This window comes from Pongo pygmaeus, chromosome 22, assembly GCF_028885625.2.
Source record: "Pongo pygmaeus isolate AG05252 chromosome 22, NHGRI_mPonPyg2-v2.0_pri, whole genome shotgun sequence".
In the NCBI taxonomy this organism is placed as follows: Eukaryota; Metazoa; Chordata; class Mammalia; order Primates; family Hominidae; genus Pongo; species Pongo pygmaeus.
The window spans coordinates 43,779,292-43,803,633 of NC_072395.2; the positions used below are offsets into that span (position 1 = coordinate 43,779,292).

The 24,342-nt window shown below is 39.2% G+C and overlaps 1 long non-coding RNA gene across 1 annotated transcript in view; it reads right to left on the reverse strand.

Moving 5' to 3' along the window:
- Window positions 1-788: 788 nt before the first annotated feature.
- Window positions 789-24,342, reverse strand: part of LOC129022530 (uncharacterized) — a 28,377-nt gene continuing 4,823 nt past the window's right edge. The window contains exons 3-4 of the long non-coding RNA XR_008496456.2: window positions 11,412-11,532; window positions 789-1,186 (exon numbers count right to left, since the gene is read on the reverse strand). This is a non-coding gene — a long non-coding RNA (uncharacterized LOC129022530). The remainder of the gene's footprint in view (window positions 1,187-11,411; window positions 11,533-24,342) is intronic.

The following is a 24,342-nucleotide window of genomic DNA, read 5'->3' on the forward strand; positions in this document are numbered from 1 at the left end:
GAGATCGGGTGTTCAAGACCAGCCTGACCAACATGGAGAAACCCCGTCTCTACTAAAAACACAAAATTAGCTGGGCCTGTTGGCGCATGCCTGTAATTCCAGCTACTTGGGAGGCTGAGGCAGGAGAATTGCTGGAACCCGGGAGGCAGAGGTTGCAGTGAGCCGAGATGGCGCCAGTGCACTCCAGCCTAGGCAACAAGAGAGAAACTCTGCCTCAAAAAAAAAAAGAGAGGGGGGTGACCTTACAAGAAAGAGGCAGAGGGCAATTATAGACACACAGAGGAGAAGGCAGTATGAAGAGAGAGGCAGAGATTGGAGTGATGCGGGCACAAGTCAAGGAACTCTGGTGAGCACCAGAAGCAGGAAGAGGCAAGAAACTAAACCTTCCCTAGAGCCTCCAGAGGGAGCACAGCCCTGCCTACACCTTGACTTCAGCCCAAGGAAACTGAGGTTGAACTTCTGGCCTCTAGAACTGTGAGAAAATCAACCATCCAGTGTGCAGTAAGCTGTCACAGCAGTGACAAGAAACTAAGACATAGACCCAAGTCGTCTTATTCTTCTACTTCCCTTCCAGCCCCCCACGTCATCCAAAGTAAATTCGCCATCCCCATTATGCATATCTATGTCTCTATGCTTTCTTGATTAGAACACTCCACCCCATTTCTCTGAAATAAACCTTATGCGTTCCTCAAAAAATAATTCTCATGTCACATTCTCCACATTTGAGGTTGAGATTTCAATGTCCAAATGAAGGGCTCTCCAAAGCAGATTTATACAACCACCAAGATCAAAGATAGATTTAATGCTTTTTTTTTTTAAGATAATTAACTTTTAATTACATGTATAGTATAGCCCAGTTCCTAGAGAAGTTTCCGGTTTGTTCAGCTCAGTCGAACCACGGCAGGAGGAGGATCAGACCCTTATCCCCACACAAATCGACCAAATCCTTCACCCTCTGTTCCCTGTGGCCTGTGAGTATCTCAGCTGCTGGACAACGACCCTAGTGATGGTCCCTCCGAGTTCCACACTCTAGGGTGGCTGGTGCCAAATCACATGCAGGCCTCTTTCTGATATTGGGGCTCGTGGTCCTTTGTCTGCTTCCCACTTTGAGGGCTGTCTGCTCCTGGCTCCATTTGAGATGCCCTTTCAATGCCTTCTCCCCTCATCTCCCAATGCCAGTCTCAGTCTGGAGTTGGAGAACAAAAAAACATGTTTCACACCGAACCCCATGGTTACTTTTTTACTCTGTATCTTGATTTTTTAAAAGAATTTTTTTAAATTAATCTTTCATTGAGTAAGCCAACAACATACATTATAAGAAAGAAATTTAATCAGAAGGATATAAAACAGATGTGAAATTTTCCTTTTCATCTCTCCCAATCTCTCCTCCATCTCTCCAGAGTTGACAATATCTCTAAAATCCTGCTAAGCATTTTCTCTAACTATATTATCATATATATGACCTGTATATCCTAAAAAGTTATTTTATATTTTATTTTAAAATACAGCATACAAACAAGGTGTATAAGAAAACACACATGGACAGTTTAAAGAATACTCAAACCTGTAAACTCACCACTCAGATAAAGAGAGAATTAACATCCCTCAGAAACCCCCCTATGTCTCTCCCAAATTGCATTCCCTTTCCAGCCCCTTAAAGGTATCCTGATTTTTATGTACATCATTCCCTTGGTGGATATTAGATTTGTTCGTGATTGTTCTGGCTCTCTCCTTCTGGCCAGTTGGTAGAACTGCACTTGCCGACACACTGATACTACGCTTGGTTATGTCACTTTTTTGGCAAAAGAAACATGGTCAGAAGCGACTGGGTTGAAGCTTTTAAAAAATCAATGTGAGCTTTGCCACATCCTCTTTTTCTGTCTGCCTCTGGCCATGCTCTGGATGGTAGCTGCTCCGCAGCTCAAATCCTAAAGAAACGAAACTATGACTTCAAGCCACTGAAGTTTTGGGATTGTTGGTGACCACAGCAGAGCATAGGCTACCCTGGCCAGTACAATCCCTGTGCTTCTCAATATAGTTTTTATCCATTGAGTACAACTGCAAACAGCATATCGTTCAGTTTGACTGTCTGTCATCTTTACCTAAGTGCAAGCCAGTGACACACACTATCCTGTGATTTTCCAATGTTTTATTTTTAAAGTTAGTCATATTGTATATGAGTTGAACATGTTGTATGTAGTTTGTTAATTTTTATAACTATATAGCATTCCACTGCATGAATATACCATGATTTATCCATTCCAACATTGATCCACACTTAGGTTCCCATTTGGGGAACATTACAAGGAGGTATCCTTTTTAGGAGTAAGAGTTTCTCTAGATGGATACTCAGCAGTAGAATTTCACCTGAATTCCAAGCTAGTTCATTTCACTTTTATCTGCCCTAACCTACACATACCGGGAATAATTTAAGGCCAGGATATTTGTTTCTCTTTCTGTCTACATGTTTCTCTCATTTGAAATTTGCTGTGCTGGGGGCAGTTCCACACCAATGGATACAGTCACTGACAGACTAACAGCACGATGGTTAAGAGGTGGCATCCCTATACCCTCAAACAACATTCCACAGAGTTTCTCTTAAATTACATTTACAGTTTTTCAAAGGGAAAAGTAAGTCCTCTTCAATAATTTATGTTTTGTTTTTGATCCTCTGTTAATATGATTTGGAGACATTTACTTTCTTCTAGACAAGCAAATTACATTAAATCTAATTTAATGCCGTGAACTATTTAGCAACTATTAGGAATATGGAATATGCTGGGCATTGTGAAGGCGATCAAGTCATACAAAACAAAGTCCTGGCTCTCAGGATACAGCCATGATCCTAGTTGAGAAAAGATTTAAGCCTTTCCATCCATTCAAAGCAATGTGAACTCTTATAATGGCACCTCACCATCGAAAATCCAGACACCTGGCAACTTTGTCTGTTTAGGTTGCCACCAAGAAGCAATCCTTTTGTAAGAGAGATGCCACAAAATGCATGCACTACGCATAGGGATTCCCTTGGTCCTTACAGCCTATTAATACTTTTTAGTGCCCACAGTTTAATTAAGCTAACATCTGGTTTATAAGGCTACCACAAGTCAGGACTAGCAAGTAAAAGGAGGCAAGCAAGAGCAAGGACAAGTGACAGCAAACTTGTGACAGCTAGGGAGAAGACCAAAGAGCATAAAATGCAGATAAGCACACTGACACGTCAAGTGAGGCATACAAGGACGAGCTGCCCTTCATGAATCAATAAGTCCTGAGGCATTCTGCATTTCAGCAGAGCCCAGAAAACAGCTGTGCCTATTAATGGCCTTGGTGTATCAGGAAAAGATGACGCAGGCCCAGTCTATTATTCTATGTAAGCAGCAAAGTGAAGGTAAAATACAATTTAAAGGTCTTCTATCTAAAGAGTTATGCTGTTACAGAGCTCTGAACCTGAAGTCAACATATTTTCCAGGTCAAAATCTCGGGAATCTCCTAACTATTATTTCTTTTAAGCTCTATTATATGCCATGAGCTATATACATGTTCCTCCACCTCAAAGACAAAGGCCATTACCCTTATTAAACTGAGACACAGAGAGGTTAAGAAACGTTCTCGGTCACACATATGCCACCTAGTTAATCCAAGATACATACTCTTGTCTTTCTGACTCCAAAATCTATGCTGTGTCATTATCCCACGTGGCTCTATGTATCCAAAAGTCACCTTTCTAAGGTTACTAAAATGGTACATTTTTCTCTCTGTACATTTTACAAAATTAATAGTAAAAGGTTTAAGTTTATAACCCAGAGTTATCAGTATGCTTGAGTTACATATCTGCCTTAGGGAATAATTAGATATCTAGGTTGCTACTGTGTTTAATTTGTACCTACCATATGCCCTGGTGCCCTGTGGAGGAATGGATGAAGAATCTTTCGGCTGACTGCTGAGTTCTCCAGATCCTGAGATCAGAGACTGCTGGGAGGTAGGGGCGGGCTTCCCACCAGAACTTCTGGAGGTCAGCCTGGTAGCAGATGAAGCAGGGTGTCCCGGCCCATCCCAACACAGCAATGGAGGCTGTGTCACATAAGCATATTTACTCAGCAAATGCAGACTTCTAAGTTTTGTTCTAGAAAGGCAGTTTATGGAAAGAGCTGAAGTAGAAAAGAAAGCTCCTGGGCACACCCAGCAGCATCCTTAGGAACAAGGACAGATCCTTGGAGGCCACAAACACACCTAGCCACACATTCATAAAGAGCAGAACTAGAACTAAAGGGAGACCAGAAAACTCAGGGATCAATACATAACAATTTAATTCAATACTTGAAAATATAGCAATGAATAGAAAAAGTTAATGATGAACAAAATATTATAAAGTAGGATTCATATTACTAATTTTTCCCTTTGCTTCAGGATTCAGTAGGGCTTTGCACAACAGAGAGCTAACAAAAGTGTTTTTTTTTTTTTTTTTAAAAAAGGAGGGTGATTACATGGTTATAGAAAGCTAGTGATTTGGGAGATAATTTTTAAATTATCAATTTCACTAAATGAAGGAAACAGTAATTATCTTCTTGCAGTCTTGTTAAGTCTGGGAGACTCATGCAGCATGAAATAGTAATTCTCAATTCTAAGTCTGCTCAAAACATCCACCATGAGAGGTCTGGCCAAGGAATGTAGCTTAAAAGTACTGTCAGATTGCAGAGCCCAGTGATGCTGGGCTTGGCCACATGACTGACTTTGGCCAGTGGAACACGGGCAGAAGGGAAAGACTAACAGTACCAAGCCTAGGCCTTAGGAGACATCAAATGTTTCTACTCTCTTCCCTTGCAGTTCTACCATTGTCATGAATACCCTGCTTGTCCCTAAAAAATGAGAGTCACGTGAATCCAAGACAGACTAAACTCATGGCTGGAAGCCAAACCCAGCCAACCATATTGGGATCATCAGAGCTCCCCAGCCACTCCTGAGGTGCAAAAGTGGACAATAGATGCTTATTCCTGTGGAATTTTGTGACTGTCTGTTACACAGCAATAGCTCATTGACCCATTCTCAGTACACCAAAATATTCAGTAGCTTCTTAAGCTTTTGTATGGATCATTGATTCTCAACCCTGAGTGCACAATAAAATGGATATTCAGTTGTCAGAATACCAATGCCCAAGTCCCATCTTAGACCGGTTGTTTCAGAATCTCTAGTGGTAGCTCCTGGATATAAGGCTTTATTTTTAGCTTTTAGCTTTTATTATTATTTTTATTTGACCCATAAGAATTGTACATATTTATGGAATATGGTGTGATTTTTTTTTCAGTTTCCCAGATGATTTTAAATGTGCATCCAGGGTCAATAACATTGATGTAGATACAAAGGTACAAAAATATCTCTAGCATGAAGAAGTGCATCTGTATCCCCATCTGCTGTGACTAAACAATCCCTCTCCACTGCCAGAGAACTTTGATGGGAGGCAGGTCTAGAGGGGAGTTACACAGTGTCCAAGGTGTCCATGCAGTGAGGTGATGGCTATGCCTGGTGAGCTACACAGAACCAGAGGACTACACTAGAATTTGTGTGTTGTGAAAATATTTGTTGAGATCATAAGTTGAAACAGATGGATTAATAAAACAGACTAGATGGAGAATAGAAGTTAACATGTGGAGGCAAACTGAGAGGAGGAAGGACAGGGTTGATGAAAAAGAGAAATAAAACACTAGGACTAGAAAAGCAAAAATTGGTTAGAAGTTTTCTATAGATTCCAACAGCATTGGAATCACCTAGGAAATGTAGAATCTCAATGCCTATCCCAGTTCTACTTCATCAGAATCTGAATTTTAATCAGATTTCCAGGTGATATGTATGCACATGCAAGTTTGAGAACTACTGCTTTAGCAAGTTCCAGAAATGAAGTGCATGGACATCCAGATGATTTCCATACTCTGCTGCTGTGTGATTGTATAGACCAGCACAGTCACACTGGGATTGAGATGGGACATAAAGTGGCAGGGGTGCATACATTCAACGAACCCAATAGCTATTCCAAATTATTTAAATTTTAAATTTAAAAGAATGAGGGTTAAGCCAGCAGAAATTCTGATTTACAATAGAGTGAGACCCAAGCACAGATAATTTTCAAAAGTTACTGAGATGATTCTAAATCAACAGCCAAAGTTGAGAATCACCACTTTCTGCCCTTTAAAATTAAAATTTGTCCTTATCAGCTATGATGCTAAAATAGATTAGTATATATGCTTTAAAACTTCTATACTGAAAGCTTGGTTCATACATGACTTCTATCTACAAAAGCTAATGAGAAAGCAAAGATTGACACAAAATATTTTACTTTGTCATTACATTGCCTATTTTTCAAGAGAAAAAAAACAAAACAAAGTATAATTGTATCATTTAGTGTTTTGGCCAAAAACACAGAAACTCTTCTAGGAAATTCCAAGTAGGAAGTGATTTAACACAGTTAAATGATTACAAATCTCTGAAAGACATGGAAGACTCAAGCTCAGCCCACACTGTTACTAGCTCTCAAGTATGCCATTCATTTTCAGAGAATCAAGAAATTGCTGCTATTCTCTAGACCTGGAATTGGAAGAACACTACTGACAACCACTGATGTGTGGATCCCCAGGGTGGTGATATGCAAGAGAATACCTAAAGGATCTTGCAAGTGTTGGTGTCCTAGTAAGTCCAGGCTGCTATAGTAAGTTAACAAAGACTGGATGACTCAAACATGGATTTTTCATAGTTCTGGAGGCTGGAAGTCTGAGACAAAGGTGCCAGCATGGTCAGGCTCTTGATGAGGGCCTCCTTCATGGTTATGTCCTCCCACGGTCTCTCCTGCATGCAGGTCGAGAGGAAGCAAGCTTTCTCTTGTCTCTTTTTATAAAGGCTCTAATCTTATCATAAGGGCTCCACCTTAATTACCTTCCAAAAGCCCCATCACATTGAGGATTACAGTTTCAAAATATGAATGTAGGGCGTACACAAACATTTAGTCCATAGTAGATGACCTTCCACATGTTGTATAATCACAGACCATGCTTCCCTTTCTCCTTTGTTGATGAAAAAGCCAAACTCTGTAAAATATTTGAACAAATTTATTCTGAGCCAAATATGAAGACCATGACACATGACATAGCCTCAGGAGGTCCTGAGAACATGTGCCTAAAGTGGTTGGGCTCCAGCTTGATTTTATACATTTTAAGGAGACAGAAGTTACAGGCAAAGACGTAAATCAATACATGTAAGTTTTACATTGATTCAGCCTGGAAAAGTAGGCCATCTCGAAGTGGGCAGGGGGAGGCTTCCAGGTCATAAGTGGATGCAAAGATTTCCTAATTGGCAATTGGCTGAAAGAGTAAAGTTTTGCCTAAAGAGTTAAAGTCAGCAGAAAGAAATGCTTGGGGTTAGAATAAGGTGGCAGTTGGGGGTGGAAGCCAAGGTTTTGTTACGTAGATGAAGCCTCCAAATAGCAGGCTTCAGAGAGAACAGATGATAAATGTTCTTTATCAAACCTTAAAAGGCATTAGACTCTTAGTTAGATCTCTCCCGGATCAGGAAAATACCTGGAAAGGGAAGGGGATTCTCTACAGAATGTAGATTTTTCCCACAAGACACAGTTTTGCAGGGACATTTCAAAATAGATCAAAAAATGTATTTTGGGGTAAAATACTTCCATTTCTTTCAGGGCTTGCTATCTCCTAATGTGATGCTATCCTAGAATCAGGCTGGAATATGGTACTCTATTGCTACAAACAGTCTGTTTTGTCACTCTTAACTCTCTGGTTTAATGTTAATGCTGGTCAGTTGTGCCTGAATTCCAAAGGATGGAGAGAATAATGAAGCATGTCTCACCCACCATTCCTAGCACGGCCTGAACTAGATTTTCAGGTTTCATTGCTATCTTCTCGGCTGAGATAAGGGGTCCATTCAGTCAGTTGGGGGGCTTAGAATTTTGGTTTTGGTCTACACCTTCCAAATCATGAATAAATTCCCTCCCACCCCATTAGTAGAAACTAAACCAAAACCCAGCTGGCCAAGGATTCTTAAAATTTCAGCTCCCAAGCTTCCAAGTACCACAATAGAGAGGAGAGAAATTCAGCAACATAGCATCGGTCAGTAACAAAATAGTAGTTAGAAAGACCAGGTTGCTTTATTGAAAAACAAGTTGGCAAATTGATGTAAAGAAATAATCATCTGGCCGGGCGCAGTGGCTCACACCTGTAATCCCAGCACTTTGGGAGGCTGAAGCAGACAGCTCATTTGAGCCTAGAAGTTTGAGACCAGTCTGGGCAACATGGCAAAACCCCATCTCCACAAACAAACAAACAAACAAACAAAAAATACAAAAATTAGCCAGGTGTGGTAGTGCATGCCTATAGTCCCAGCTACCTGGGAGGCTGAGGTGGGAGGGTCACTTGAGCAAGGAAGAGGGAGGTTACAGTGAGCCAAGATCCTGCCACTGCCCTCCAGCCTGGGCAACAAAGTCCTGAAAAAAGGAAAGACAGAGAGAAAGAAGGAAAGAAAGGAAGAAAGAAAGAAAATAAAAGAAAGGAAAAAGAAAAGAAAAGAAAAAAAAAAGAAAAGGAAAGGAAAGAGAAAGGAAGGAAGGAAGGGAGGGAGGGAGGAAGGGAAGAAGGGAGGAAGGAAGGAAGGGAGGAAGGAAGGAAGGAAGGAAGGAAGGAAGGAAGGAAGGAAGGAAGGAAGGAAAAGGAAGATTTGACTAACAGGCAGAGTTTAAGAGCAAACTCTAGAGTCCATAGCCTGAGTACCAATCCTGATTCAACCCCTTACTAGATGTGTAATTTTGAGCAATGCCTCAATGCCCTCACCAGTAAAATGGGGATGATAATAATAATTACTTCATAGCATTGTCATGGAGAGTGATGAATTGTGTACATTAAGTACTTAAGAAATATATCTGGCAGAGAATTATCACTCCGTAAATGTAAGCAAAAATGATATAGGTGAGGCAATTTTTGAATTAAAGGAATCACTTTTTTGTAAATTTAGTGTTATGAGCTGAATATTTGTGTCCTCCCAAAATTCATGTCAAGTCCTAACCTCAAATGTGATGGCCTCTGGAGGTGAGGTCTTTGGAAGACAATTAGGCTTAGATGAGGTCATGAAGATAGGGTTCTCATGATGAGATTAGTCCCCTTATAAGAAGAGAAAGACAAAGTACATACACTGAGGAAAGGCCTTGCAAGCACACAGCAAGAAGGTGGCCATCTGCAAGCCAGAAAAAGAGCCCTCCCAAGACATCAAATCTGTCAGCACCTTGATCTTGGACTTTCCAGCCCCCAGAGCTTTGAGAAATAGAGTCTGTTGGTTCAAGCCACATGAGTCTATCGTATTTTGTTACAGCAGCTCAAACTGGTGACAACATTGAGTAAACTACATTTGTATATAATCTGAGAAGATTTTTCCAGGAGGATTATAAATATAGAAGAACATAGTTGTCAAGAATTAAGATCTTCATTCTGAGCAGAATCTAAACTCTTTTCATGTAAGAAATTTTTATCCTCAGGTCCTGTCCAGTTTCTTACAATTGATCTGATATTTGAAGATGGATGTGATAACTGTGCCCCTGCTGAGGAGAAACCTAGAATCTCTAAAAAGTAAAGTAGTGGAATCTGGCATCAGATGGTCCCAGGTCCTGTCCCAACTCTACTAACTGCTTGCACAGAGCCCCTCAAGGCATCACTTAACCCCTCTGAGCCTCAATTATTCATCTATCAAAAGGAGATAAGGACAAAACTGTATCCAGATAAATTTCAATGAGCTGCTGTATTAGAAAAAACTTCTGAAACTATCATACAAATGTTAATTGGTATTATTAGTGAAGAAATCTTTACCAGAAGACCTCAAGCACAGTGCTGAGCATTCTTAGGATTTCAAAAAGTTACTTTAAAAATTGGAGCTCTTGTCTCCATCTCAATCTCCCTACTCCTATAACTTTTGGCTTCTGTTAAACATCTGGTCAGACTTAAAACAGCAAGTTAGAAGGGGAATTAGTCATTTTACACAAAGTCTTAGTTAATTATCTACTACAGAGGTAAATAAGTAAGACTTTGTTGTTTAGTTTTTTGTTAGTTGTTGTTTTGTTATTTTTTTTTTTTTAGAGATGGGGCCTTCCTACATTGTCCAGGCTAAACTCCAATTCCTGGGCTCAAATGATCCTCCTACCTCAGACTCTCAAGTAGCTTGTACTATAGGTGCATGTCACTATGCCTGGCAGGACTTGTTACTTAAATAATCAATACCTCTGAATCTTGACCAGAGATATGCATGCATTTTTTTCCAGCCATGTCTTCCAGGTTTCCAAGCAACATTTATCTTTACCTAGCTGTGCTACACATGGTTGTGCAGGTAGCGCACTGCACACACAGGAAGGTGACATCACATAGCCTGATGCCCTCTAGAGCTTTGCAGAACAGACCTACCTAGCTCTGCACAGCAGCCTGGTTTGGCCAAATACTTTCCTCTGTCACTCAGGGACCTATCTTCCAAGAAATAGCCCATAGATATATAGTCTTCACCTTCCAGATTCCCTACTAATTGAGATTTGGAAATGTTGTTATCCTAAACTTTGTGTCTCTTATTACCAGCTAATAGACGATTAGCAGGGCTGGTTTCACAGACAGGCATGCAGCCTGTGCAGAAACATCAGGCCCTGGACTTGGTTTAATGCTTTATTGTCTCCATCTTGAAATTTTTTTTTTTTTTTTTGAGATGGAGTCTTGCTCTGTTGCCCGCCCAGGCTAGAGTGCAGTGGCACGATCTTGGCTCACTGCAACCTTCGCCTCCCAGGTTCAAGCAATTCTCCTGCCTCAACCTCCTGAGTAGCTGGGATTACATCTGCGTGCCACCACGCCTGGCTAATTTTTGTATTTTTAGTAGAGACAGGGTTTCACCATGTTGGTGGGGCTGGTCTCAAACTCCTGACCTTGTGATCCACCCGCCTGGGCCTCCCAAAGTGCTGGGATTACAGGCGTGAGCCACCGTGCCTGGCCAAAATTCTTAATAATGTTTTCAACAAGGAGCCTGCATTGTCATTTTGCACTGAAAATTATGGGCCAGTCCCAATGACTAAAGTAAATAAAATTCAAAAGCTCATCAAATTGTATCCAGATATGAGAAGGCTTATAAAGAAGTTGTCAGCAGGGATGCATGTATTAAGATCTGCAATAACCTGCACAGGTGGCCTACCTCAGAATCATTTGGAGAGTTTGTAATGTATGCAGATTCCTGGGCCCACATGCTGGAGATTCTGATTCAGTAGGTGTGCAACTCTGGTGGGTTTATGTGTGTTTGTGTGTGTATGTGGGTTTTTTTTTTTTCTTTTGTAAATGTCACGTCATTCCAGCATGCAGCCATGTCAGGAAATTATTGCTTTGGGACACGCTACAACTTACCAAGAAGTGGAATCAGAAGGAGTCAATTTCAGTGAAAGCCCATAAGTTGTCCTTCAAGTGTTCACTGAGATTAGGGTGTCTCTTTGCTCTGCTCTGCTATTGAAATTCCTTTCCCAGGAGCCTAAGAAAAAGAGTTCAAACCTTAAACATGGGAGAAATGGCTTTTAAAAGTCAAGGGTCTTTTAATCAGATGGTGTTAAAATCTAAGATTAAAAAGTTAGGAGCTTTTTGCATTTTTCCCCCCATCCTCCTATCACTAGAGGATTTTTAGTGACTGGAGAGGGTGTTTCAAAACACCCCTGAATGGTCACAGCTTCAGAAAAGAGAATATGGGGATAGGAAAGTAAAATGAGATTGCTTGGTACATGAGTATCACTCTGGAAAATTCCATGGATGGGAGGATGTTCCAGGTGCACATTTTAAGCAATAACTCAGCACAGAGTCAGATTGTGCAGTGTAACAAGACTGTCCTTAGCTGCATATTTGTCAGTCTTTCTGGAAAGTTCCCAGCTCCCCCAAGATGGCAGCTGGCTCTCCTCCCTGAGGTCAGAAAGAACCCCTCCCCCGCTGCCCTAGGACTCACAGATTCCTTCACAAAACACACAAACTCTGCATGGTCAAAGCACATCACACATGTTCTATTTTCAACTTTCTCTGTTTTATTGTGTTTGATTTTTTTTCTTTTTTTTTTTCCCTGAGACAGGGTCTCACCGTGTTGCCCAGGCTGCAGTGCAGTGGCACAATCTCAGCTCACTGCAACCTTCACCTCCCGGTTCAAGCAATTCTCCTGCCTCAGCCTCCCGAGTAGCTGGGATTACACGTGCATGCCACCATGCCCAGCTAATTTTTGCATTTTTAGTAGAGACGGGGTTTCACCATGTTGGCCAAGCTGGTCTCAAACTCCTGACCTCATAATCCACCCCCTCGACCTCAAAAAGTGCTGGGATTACAGGCATGAACCACTGCACCCATCCTATCGTGTTTGATTTTTGTTTGTTTTTTTGTTTCTCTTTTTTTGGTGGGGCAGGAAGCAGAGTGCACCATTTTCTACTTGTTATCAAGATAAATAAATCAGGCAAACCACCACTTTATTCTAAAGATCTGTTTTGAGAGAGCCATAGTCAGTTTCCCCACTGTAAGGAGGAAATCATTCCTATATACTAGAAAACTTTTCAAAATTTTTTCAGGATACAAAACAAATTCATTCACTCAAGTTTATTCAAGGGTGGCTGATGTCAGGAGAATTGTGCGCAGGAGTTCACTGTGGTATCAATCTGACACTGAACCAGTCTCTAACCCATGGCAAGGACTGAGAAGTGGATGAAACCACACTAAGAGGATATCCCTCAGGTCATCCTTTCACGAGTTTAACTCAAAAATAGGCAGGAAGCCGGAAACATGTCTGCAAGGCATTACAGAACCTATGCATCATTACAGGGGATTACTGAGACGTGGGGGTGGAGGAGCAGGGATAGAGACCTCTCCTCAGCCCATCTAAACCCTCTCCCACCACTACAGCCATCCTCTTCAGCACAGATGAGCGCTCACGCCTCCTTCCCCAGAGCCTTACAGAAATTTTCAGACCCTTTGTCTATTTTTGAGAGTAAAACTTGCGATAGGATGACCAAGGAGTCTTCTTTTGGTGTGACTTTCTCCTCTTCTCAGCCTATGACATAGGTTAACTCGAGACTGATTCAATATCAAATTGATGCCCAGTGGGCTCAAAGCTTCTACTTCACAGGCTTCTCATGTACAGCCAAATGTTCCTTCACCTGGGAACGTTCTGAAGAGTGTTGTTACTATCTTAAGGGAATATTCTTTTAATTTAATGGTTGCCAAGAGAGCAATCTTAGAAGTGTGGTGCCAGCTCTCCTCAGAGGCCGTCTTCAAAGGTCAAAGGGACCCTCAGGAACTGATTCTCCAAAGTGCTAAGGGACCATGCTAGGCTCATAAATCAAAGGAAAAAATACATCCAAACTCCCTTCTGGGAGGCTACAGTCTAGACTGTCTTATATGCTCTTTGTTATCCATTAAAATAAGCAGCAAAATGTCAACACATAAAACAAAATATTCACAAAAAGAAATAAAATATAGAATTTTCAAAACCACTAGGTCCATGTAGCAACTAGAGAGGTGGCTGGAGAGGGGTTATTTCGAATCCAGGAGAGATGTTAGGCACAGAGTGAACAGGAGTAAGAAATGGGCTGCAAACAGGGGATTCGCTAATGGTCTTTATTCAGAAAAACAGAATCCACTGGCACACATACCCTCACTGTCCTCCTGAGCTAAAGTCTGGAGACATTGGGCCTGGAGTGAAGGAAATGTAATCCTAGGCCCCTACATGATCCAACAATAACCCATCACCACAGCTATGTAAACAACAGCTAGCGGGTTTCAACTCTCCACATCAACTCCTGGACAGCCTCAGAACAGTTGCCGATGTTTGCAGAACCACATAAATGTTAAAGATTCTGGCAACAGTGAGAAGAGAGGAAGGAACAAGGAGGAAGAAAGTCAGGGGTATTAAGATAGAGAATGTATAAAAAGGGAAATTGTGATAAAAATGTATGGAAGGAAAAAATGGTTTACTACCTTATTATTTAAAGTTACAATGATGATCAACAGAAATTTTAAAAAATACAAAAAACAACAAAAGGAGGGGAAGGAGGTGATCAGAGGGTATCATAGTAGTGTGAGTTAAACCTTTGTCATAGTGGGAAGTCAATAAATGGGACTTAATTTTTTTTAATCAAGTAATTTTTTGAGTTGTGGAGTTAAGACATAGAACAACCAAAAAAAAAAAGGGCTGGGGGGAGACGATAGCTTTTTATAAAATCTCCAGTATCACATCATGGTTTCCGTGCATACTGACAAGGTATAGAAACTCAGACCTGGCCGGGTGTGGTGGCTCACGCACATAATCCCAGCACTTTGGGAGGCCAAGGTGGGTGGATCACGAGGTCAGGAGTTCAAGACCAGCCTGGCCAACATGGTGAAACCCCGTCTCTACTAAAAATACAAAAATTAGCCAGGTGTGGTGGCACGCACCTGTAATCACAGCAACTCAGGAGGGTGAGGCAGGAAAACTGCTTGAACCCCAGAGGCAGAGGTTACAGTGAGCCTAGATCGTGCCACTGCACTGCAGCCTGTGTGACAGAGCAAGACTCTGTCTCAGGAAAAAAAAAAAAAAGAAATAGTGAGACCTTACCACCTATGCGATTTTAGGCAACTTTATCTAACTTTTCCATGCACAGTGTCCTCATTTATAAAATAGGACCAGTAATAATGCTTACTTCATACAGTTGGAAGAATGACATTGGATGATACAACTACAGCACTTAGTGCGATGCCTGACCAACAGTATGTTCTCAATGAAGGTTGGCTATAAATAATAATATTTGTTTATTATCATTATTATTATTATTATTATTATCATCATCATCATCACTGGAGAGTTGCTTTTATTCACTTAATACATCATGAACGGCTCCACAAATATATATCTATGGGTCATTCTTGAACAGCTGCATTAAAGTTCGTAGAGTGGATTGGCATAATTATTCAGCCTTCGGACTATTAAGGTTCAAACAAGCTTCTTATCTAAATCTCATGGTTTCTCAACCTCAGCTCTACTTACATTTTGGGTCAAATTATTATTTGTTGTGGAGGGCTGTCCTGTGTGTCGTAGGGTGTTTAGCAGCATCCCTGACCTTGACCCACAGGGTATACCACCACCCCCAAGTTCTAGCAACCAGAATTGTCTCCAGACATTGCCAGATGTCCCCTGGAAGGGAGGGGGAGATAGAATTGCCCCAAAATGAGAACATGCCTCAAATCCATCCTAAAGACTTCAAGGACTGCTCACCTGCAGCCAGGTTTCTTCTCATGAGAAAACTTTCTGAAGCTAGTTACAGGCAGACATAAAATACTACAGTCCGCATTTCATGTCACTCACCTGAAAGCAAGGGTCAGAGACACAGCTTTGCTGTGCCCTCAGTCTAAGATACACTTTACAAGAGTTCGGAAAAGAAACAAGAGATATGATTCAAGGAATTAATAACACTAACCCCTCCAATCAAATAAACTAGTTGAGGCTGGGTGCAGTGGCTCATGCCTGTAATCCCAAACTTGGGGAGGCCGAGGCAGGCTGATCACACTTGAAGTTAGGACTTCAAGACCAGCCTGGCCAACATGGTGAAACCTCATCTTTACTAAAAATACAAAAAATCAGCCAGGCATGGTGGTAGACTCCTGTAATCCCAGCTACTTGGGAGGCTGAGGCAGGAGAATCACTGGAACATGGGAGGCAGAGGCTGCAGTGAGCTGAGATCACATCACTACACTCCAGCCTGGGTGACAGAGTGAGATTCCATCTCAAAAATAAATAAAAATAAACTGATGGAAAAAATACTGAGCTGACAGCTTCATGCTCTTGCCTTTTGCAATCTCAGTTTATCATAATCTTATTAAATGAGATTAACAGATACAATTTCAGTAGGGCCAGAAATAATGTTTGTTCTTCCACAAATTTCTTTCTAACCAAGGCCAACAGCCTTGCCATTATGTGTCAAATGACTCAGAAGAAACAGACTCCACGAAGCCCCAGCCCCATAACTAGGTGAGGACACTGCTCAAAATCCACATCTAAATAACACTAGCTCAGAGCTGACCTTCATATACGGGAGGAGGGGACAGCTAATAAATCCAAATAGAATCTCCTAATTATAAATAGCATTTTAACTTAGAGTTCTGTTTAGCAAAATTATTTCCATGTCCTTGGGGATGGCTTATAATAATGGTGCTTTGCCAGTGTGGTTTCAGAAAATTATATTAAATGAAAAATCCTGTAGAACAGATGTGCTCACAAGTCCCTGTCCACATAGCAGCCAAACTGCTTAATGAAAACACTGCTATGGTTCAGAATTGTGCTTTCTACTGTTACAGGTTTGTTATATTAGCATCTCAGAAGAGTAAAGAAGGTTGGAAAGGGATGAGAGAGAGGAAATTACCAGAACTAGGGGTCAGGGATTGAATATCTCCAAGGCAAGTACCTCAACATGATACAGAATAAAAGGAAGATGATAAAAGAAGTGCTGTTTTTTAAAAAATAGCAAAACCAGGACATAGAAACGAAATGCCTGCTTTATTTAGATAACTAAATCAAGTAAATAACACCAACTCTGTGCTCTGTATATATTGAACACACATACATTTCCAATTACATATAATTGGAACGTAACAAAGCTATTTCCAACTCCCTCAAATTCATTAAAATGAGATTTTTTTGCCTGTGTTCAAGAGCTGTTTCTTACTCAAATCAGCCTTGTACCAGGTTACTCCAAGGACCACTTAGTTTGTTCTCAAAAGTTATACATGAAATTCTATGTGATTCTTCCACATCCATTTGCAGTGACTGTTTGGTTATCTTTGGAATAACTGATAAATGTTCATATTTTGTCTCCAAAGCAAGCAAGAACAACCCCATTTGAGGGTTTGCAGCAAAGACACTCCTCGATGGCATTTCTCTTTTGCTGTGTGTGTTTACATCTAACACAGCATGACCTTGCCCCCAAAGAGCTTTACTTCCAAGTAACACACAGCCCAAAACTTACGCTGTTATGGTTTGAATATTTGTCCCCTCCAACACTCAAGTTGAAACTTAATCCTCAATGTAACAGACTTAACAAGTGGGCCCTTTAAAAGGTGACAGGCTCATGAGGGCTTTGCCTTCATGAATGGATGAATACGCTTATGGATTAATGGATTAATTGATTAATGGATTATTATCAAGGGACGAGGTTTGCTATCATAAAAGTGGGTCTGTTATAAAAACCAGTTTGGCCATCACTCATGCGCCTCCTTGCCATCAATTCCCGGAACCACCTCATGATTCTGTAGAGAGTCCCCAACAGCAAGAAAGTCCTCACCAGATGTTGCCCCTAGACTTTGGACTTCCCAGCCTCCAGAACTGTAAGAAATAAAATTATTTATTTATAAATGATCAAGTCTCAGGTATTCAGTGATAATAACAGAAAACAGACTAAGACACATGTCTACTCCATGTATCTTTTTTTTTTTTTTTTTTGAGATGGAGTCTACTCTGTCACCCAGGCCGGAGTGCAATGATGCGATCTTGGCTCACTGCAACCTCCACCTCCCAGGTTCAAGTGATTCTCCTGTCTCAGCCTCCAAAGTAGCTGGGATTACAGGCGCACGCCACCAAGCCTGGCTAATTTTTTGTATTTTAGTAGAGATGGCGTTTTACCATGTTATCCAGGTTGGTCTCAAACTCTTGAGCTCAGGCAATCCACCCACCTCGGCCTCCCAAAGTGCTAAGATTACAGGCATGAGCCACCATGCCCCGCCTACTCCATCCATCTTGAAACTGCAAATAAGGACAATTTTATCCCATTAAAAATAAGGTAATTTTAAAGAAAGCCAATAATTTAATTTTAGAAAATAACAGCGTAGGCTAGTAAAAATAAAGGTTAACCTTGAAAATAATAATACTGGCAATTTTAAAGGACACGAAGCTGAAGGATAAAATTTCAATTTATTTTTGAAGTTAAACCTGGCTAAGAACTACCAAAAGTGTTGAGGTTTTTATCAAATAGCATGCCTCTCCTCCTAGAGATATCACCACACACATTTTTCACTTGAACAGATGAGTTTTTATCTTAAAAAATAAAAGTTTAGATCAAAGCTGGGAAAATGCTTCTCATTAGAAAGAATATAAAAGAAATATTTTAATAAAATCTATCCCCTAAGACATTTCTGAGGTGATGCTGACACTGCATGCCTCAGTTTAAATTAAAACGAATATATCCATTTTCACAGATCTCTGAAACCATCTTTGATAGCTGTTACGCTATTTGTTGCTTTCCAGCTCTTGCTGAAAATATAAATAGTGAACGTCTTATCTGAATTTGCTGATACAGGCAGTAATAGAGTTCTTTTACATTTAAACAGAGAGGTACAGCTAGATTTGTCTTTTCCACTGGCTTTATTAAAAGAGATTAATACACATATTATCCTTTCACAATTTCCAATGCACATACATTATCTCATGTAATCTTTCCAATCAGTCTGTGAGTCTGGTAATATTATCATCATTTTTAGTGAAGTAATTAGATGCTGGAGAAGGAATGGATTTTTGCCAAATAGTAATCAACTCAAAAGAGGTACAGATAGAATTCAGTAGAACCAACCAGCTTTTATAGAGTATATCTTGTCTTCCTCACATAAATGAATGAGTTACCCCCCACCAACAAATATACACTCATATGCAAAAGATACAGCTTGTTTCAAAAACTTGATACAATTGGTGATTTATCTGAGAAATTCTTCACAGACTTGAAATCTTTGATGACCAATTTTCTCCTTGTGGCCTGTAGTCTTTGTTTGATTACTTAGTGACTTCCAAGTTAAATTGAAAGTGAAACACTCTACTGCTTGGGGGCCTGCTGGGTTCTCCAAGGACAGCCATAATGACACCATCCCCCAATGAACCCCACTTCAATAGCATTTTTTATTTTTAATTCAAATAATACACACACAAAGTCCTAAAGTCTTTCCTAACTCCAGTGTCAATTAATCAAGCAAATAAAACTTTCATTTTCATTTTTGAAATGTTTTAGAAGACTTCCTGTGATTTTCAATTTGCTTGCTAAAATTAGGTTATTCAAGAATTTTCTAAAAATATGTATTGACTTGAAAAAAACGTTGTTTAGCATTTTCCCATCCCTCTCACTTCCAGTACTATTTCACAGACAGATTTCTCAATGAAAACAGCCTACTAAATTATTTAGACCTTGTGAAGAATATACAAACAGAAAGACACACAGCGGGCTTCATCGGGTGTGTGACTAAATTAAGTTGGAAACTAGCATGACAGTTGTGTGTGCACACGCTGGAACTAGACTGCCTGAGTTCTCATCTCAGCCTTACTATTTTTACTAACACTAAGAATTTGGGGCACATTATTTAGAGTTTCTGTGCTTCAGTTTCCTTATCTGTAAAATGGGCATGGTAATCATGGTTCTTATCTCATTGATTAACTGTGAGAATTAAGGGAGTCAGTCAAGGTAAAGGTACTTTGAAAAGTAGCAGGCACAAAGAAAGAAAGTGCTATAGAAATACACTATTGACTATTATTACTGCTATCATTATAGCAATGCAAACAATCTCCCTCTTGATCATTCAAAGAAAAAAAAAATTAAAGCAGTTTCATGATAAACACACACTCATTTTTTCCCTGCCTTCTTTCTAAGATTTTAGGTCAAGGCTTAGCAAACTGCTGCCAGTAGGCCAAATCCAGCCCACTATCTTTTTGTACAACCAGCGATCTAAGAGTGGCTTTTACATTTTTAAATGATTGAGAAGAAAAAACTAAAAGAAGAAGAATATTGCATGATATCTGAAAATTATATGAAATGTAAGTTTCCATAATAAAAGATAACTGGAAACCCAACAAGCTTATTCATTTACATGGTGTCTGAGGCTGCTTTTGTGCTACGAGGCAGACTGAGTAGTTGTGAGACCTCATGGCTCACAAAGCTGAAAACATTTACTATCTGGCCCTTACAGGAAAAGTGGCCAACTCATATTTTATTGGTGATTGGTGTGAGCATTGCAAACTTTAGAAACATTCACTTTCCAATGAATGAAGGGAGGTGCAGATGAATCCTGAAAGGAAAAATTCAGATTCAGGAAAATCACAAGATAAAACTCAAGTACTTAGGATTGTTCCTTCTGAAGCGTTCTAGGAAAAGTATGGTGATGAAGTCCATTAGAAGTATATGCTAAACTAAATCATATATATACTATGAGATTTGATTATTCATAATAACCAAAAATATTCCTCATTCGCAGCATAGATGCTCAATTTTATGATGAAACTTTTGTACAGCAGCTGAAAATGTACAGGGCTTCATTCCAATCCCCTGCACAGCCAGCTTTACCACTTTCTTTTCTTTCATTTTTTAATGCATTGCATATTAAAGTCAAATTTTGACTGAAAAATCAAACATTAGCTATGAGATAAGTTTACCTAGCCTGCCCACTTTCTCATCTGTCTCTGGGATTCTTCTCATTTTTTCTGGGTAGAATCAGTTCTTTCTTTTCTCAATAGCCATAATCTCATACTTAGTCTTCTCCCACAGTTATTTTATGGCACTTTGTTATGGAAATATTCATATTTAGAATTTTTTTTCATTGTCACGGCCTTCCTACTATTGTCTTCAACTTTCCTCATCACCGATGAAATCTTTTCTTATACTTTGGTGAGGCCAAGTTGAAGAAGAATAAAATGGAAAGTTCTGTTCATGTCTGTAGTTTTTTTCTTGCTTAAGCATTTTCCTTTCTTATTATTTTAATAGAATTACTTTTCCTAATAACACGGTTTCCCTTATAAGTTCATGCAACAACAACAGCTCTGGGGATATTACAGTTAATGAGCACTAGGATTCAGGAGTCCTGTGGAAAATCACCAAAAGTCCATCAGCTCCCTTTCTTCGTCTGTGAAATGGAAACATCCAAAGAGATGGCTCTGCATTTCTATGTAACTCTGAGTTTCTAAGATTCTTGCTTTATTCACAATTCTTGTAGTTGTTGGGTCTTTCCATAGATAATAGTTTCTAACATTGGATCAAACCATTTATTTCTAATTCCCCACAACTCTGTATTCTATACAATAGTTCTAAGTTCTAGATTATTAAATCACTTTCTAATTCTCTACTTTACTATGAGCTTATGATTCAGATTCATCCAGCTGTGTTTGCAGCTCTATTTAGCAGGACCAGCGGTTGAATGTAAGCCCCTAGGGAGGTGAGCCCCAGGAATATGCAAACCCATTAGGGCTGCTAAAAACACCACTTCCCTTGCAGGAAGAGTGGGAGTTATTGAAAGCCGAGGACTTTTCTTGTCCAATGTATACAAGGGAAAGTAGAGTAACAACATTTAAAATTACAAAAGTAATACAAAAATCATGTTCTTTTTAAAAATTCAAATTTTAAAGAATTAGATATAAGAGACAAAATTACCCATTTCATCCTCTTAAAATAAGACCACTCCCTTAGGCAACCACAGTATCCTTCCAGAACTTTCTTTATGCATTCATGTGAATAAATACAGATTTATAGGTACAGATATAGATTTAGATATCTTTTTACTCTTACAAACATTAATTTATACTACACATATTATTCTGAAACTCTGAAACTTGTAACTTTTTAACTTAATGCCACATCTTGGAGTTCCTTTCGTTTCAGGACATATAGATCTACTTGATTCTTTTTATTGGTTTCATAGAATCCTTATATTACCAATTTCTAGTGATGGACATATAAGTTATTTCTAATTTATTTAATCTGACAAATAAATAATTTTATATGTTTTTCTTTGTGCATATATGCAGATGTTCTGTGAGATGGAAAACCTAGGTTAAAGGAAATCAGTATTTTAAATTCAGGTGAAAATTGCCAAATCCCTTCAAGCATTATTTGCTACTTTACATTCCCATCAATAACGTGTAACAAATGTTCACTTTCCCACACCATCTCTACCATAAATATTATTTTTGCTAGCCCAATGAATGAAAAATGCTCATTTGTTGTTATTTTAATTTGCATTTTTTGGTTAAGTTAGCTTACTAATTTTTCACATTTCCATGGACTGTGAATAGATTTTTCCTTATCATTGTCCATTTTTCTATTGGGTAATTTGTTTTATTGACTAGAGAATGCCTTATATATTATAGAAATTAATCTTTTGTTTATTATTTATATTGTTTGTCTCATTATACTACCTATATTTTAACTTTGCTTACGGGCAAGTTTAAAATTTTAAACTGTGTATCTTTATGGTATCTGCGTTCTGTGTCTTAATTAGGAAAATCTTCCCCACTCAAAGGTTATTAAAATGTCCTGCAACATGTTCTTCTTATATTTATAGGGTGTTTTTTTCAGTTTATGTCTTTAAACCATATGGAATTTATTTTCGTATATGGCATAAGGTATAGAATAATTTTTTCAAACGTTATTGTCCATGTGTCATTTATGAAACAGTCCATTTATAAATGCTTAATTAAAAAGACACATGATTCTGTGGATTCTCAATTCTATCCCATTATTTTTCTATTTCCGTGCCAAAACCACACAAAACCACACTGCTGTGGAAAGTTCCCTCTCTTTTCTTTCTTTCCTTTTTTTTGTGAGATGGAGTCTCGCTCTGTCGCCCAGGTTGCAGTGCAGTGGCACAATCTCGGCTCACTGCAAGCTCCGCCTCCCGGGCTCACACCATTCTCCTGCTCAGCCTCCTAAGTAGCTGGGACTACAGGCACCCACCACCATGCCCAGCTAATTTTTTGTATTTTTGGTAGAGATGGGGTTTCACCATGTTAGCCAGGATGGTCTTGATCTCCTGACCTCGTGATTCGCCCGCCTCAGCCTCCCAAAGTGCTGGGATTACAGGCGTGAGCCACCGTGCCCGGCCCAAAGCATATTTTTACTTGAAGAAAAATCTAAAAAAAAAAAATTTATTGGAATTACATTGAATTTATAAATTAAATTGGGAGGAAATTACCAGTTTACACTTCTGCCTTCCCATCCAGAAATACTGTGTATTATTCATCACTTCTTTTATGTTTTTCAATAGAGTGTTCTAACTTTCCTTGTACGTTTCTTAGGCTCTCAGGTTTATCCCTAGGCATTTCAGTGTTTCTGAGTTTCTGCACTTATTCTTAGGCATTTTGGTATTTTTATTATTATGAATAACATCTATTTTTATGAGCTACTCTTAGCAGTAAATTTGTGATCTCAGTGTTTGGTCTTACATTCAGGCAATTCAATGAATTATCATATTAGTTCTAAAAGCTTTTTAGTTTTTCTTTGATTTTCTAGGTAGAAAATCATACCAACTACAAATGATTGTGGTTTTATCACTTCCATTTCAATGTTTGTACACTATTTCCCTCTTGTCATATTTCATTGGCTGGTATCTGCAGTACAATCAGGAGTAATAATAGAGCTCTTGATTTTAATTAATATGCTCCCAGTGTTTCACTATTACATGTTTGCTCTTTTGGCAGATACCTTTTACCTAAGTTTAAAAGGTTATTTCTTCCTAGTTTTACCAGGAATATCTGTTGAATTTTTATAAATTGCTTTTTCTGTACCTGGCAAGAGAATCATGTAATTTTTCTCTTTTTCTTTAATAAACTGAAAAATGCTAATAGGTTTCATAGTATAGAAACACGCTTTCATTTCTGAAATAACTGTTCAGTCCTGATGTGTTATTCCTTTTGATCATCACTCGGTTTCATTGGCAAATATTTTCCTTTGAATTTTTAAATTTATTTCTGTAAATAAAGTTAGCCTGTGATTTTCTTTTGTTAGGCTGAATTTGTTCAGTTTGGAAATCAAAATTAAAATCATCAAAGAATAAACAAACAAGCCAAAAATATTTGTGAAAAATTTACAGAGGACTCTGGTTTAAAGTTTCTGTTCCTGTAGGAGTCTAATCCTGTAAGAAAACTATAGGAAACTGAGATTTTATATACCTGTAATTTGCTGTTGCAAATTATAGGTGTAACCCAGATATTAAATAGGTGATACTGGCAAGGAGCAATCAGAAACCAACTTTATTATTTTCTCCCCCTGCTAGTCAAGGCCATTTTGTGTTGCTGATTCTCTTTGCCTGTGGATGAAATCTTATCTTGCTCCTGGTAAAATCTTGTATGAACCCCCATAGGACATCCCTTCACTCTATGGTTACTGACTGCTCTCTATTCACTTACACTCCTAAGGGTAGTTTCATTTCAGTAATTAAATATAACATCCTGTGTGACATCAAACTCCAAACTTTATTTCAAAGTGAGAGGAAGAAGGGCCTCTGCCCTAAATACCTCACCCTCCAAGCTGTGGCTTCTAACTCC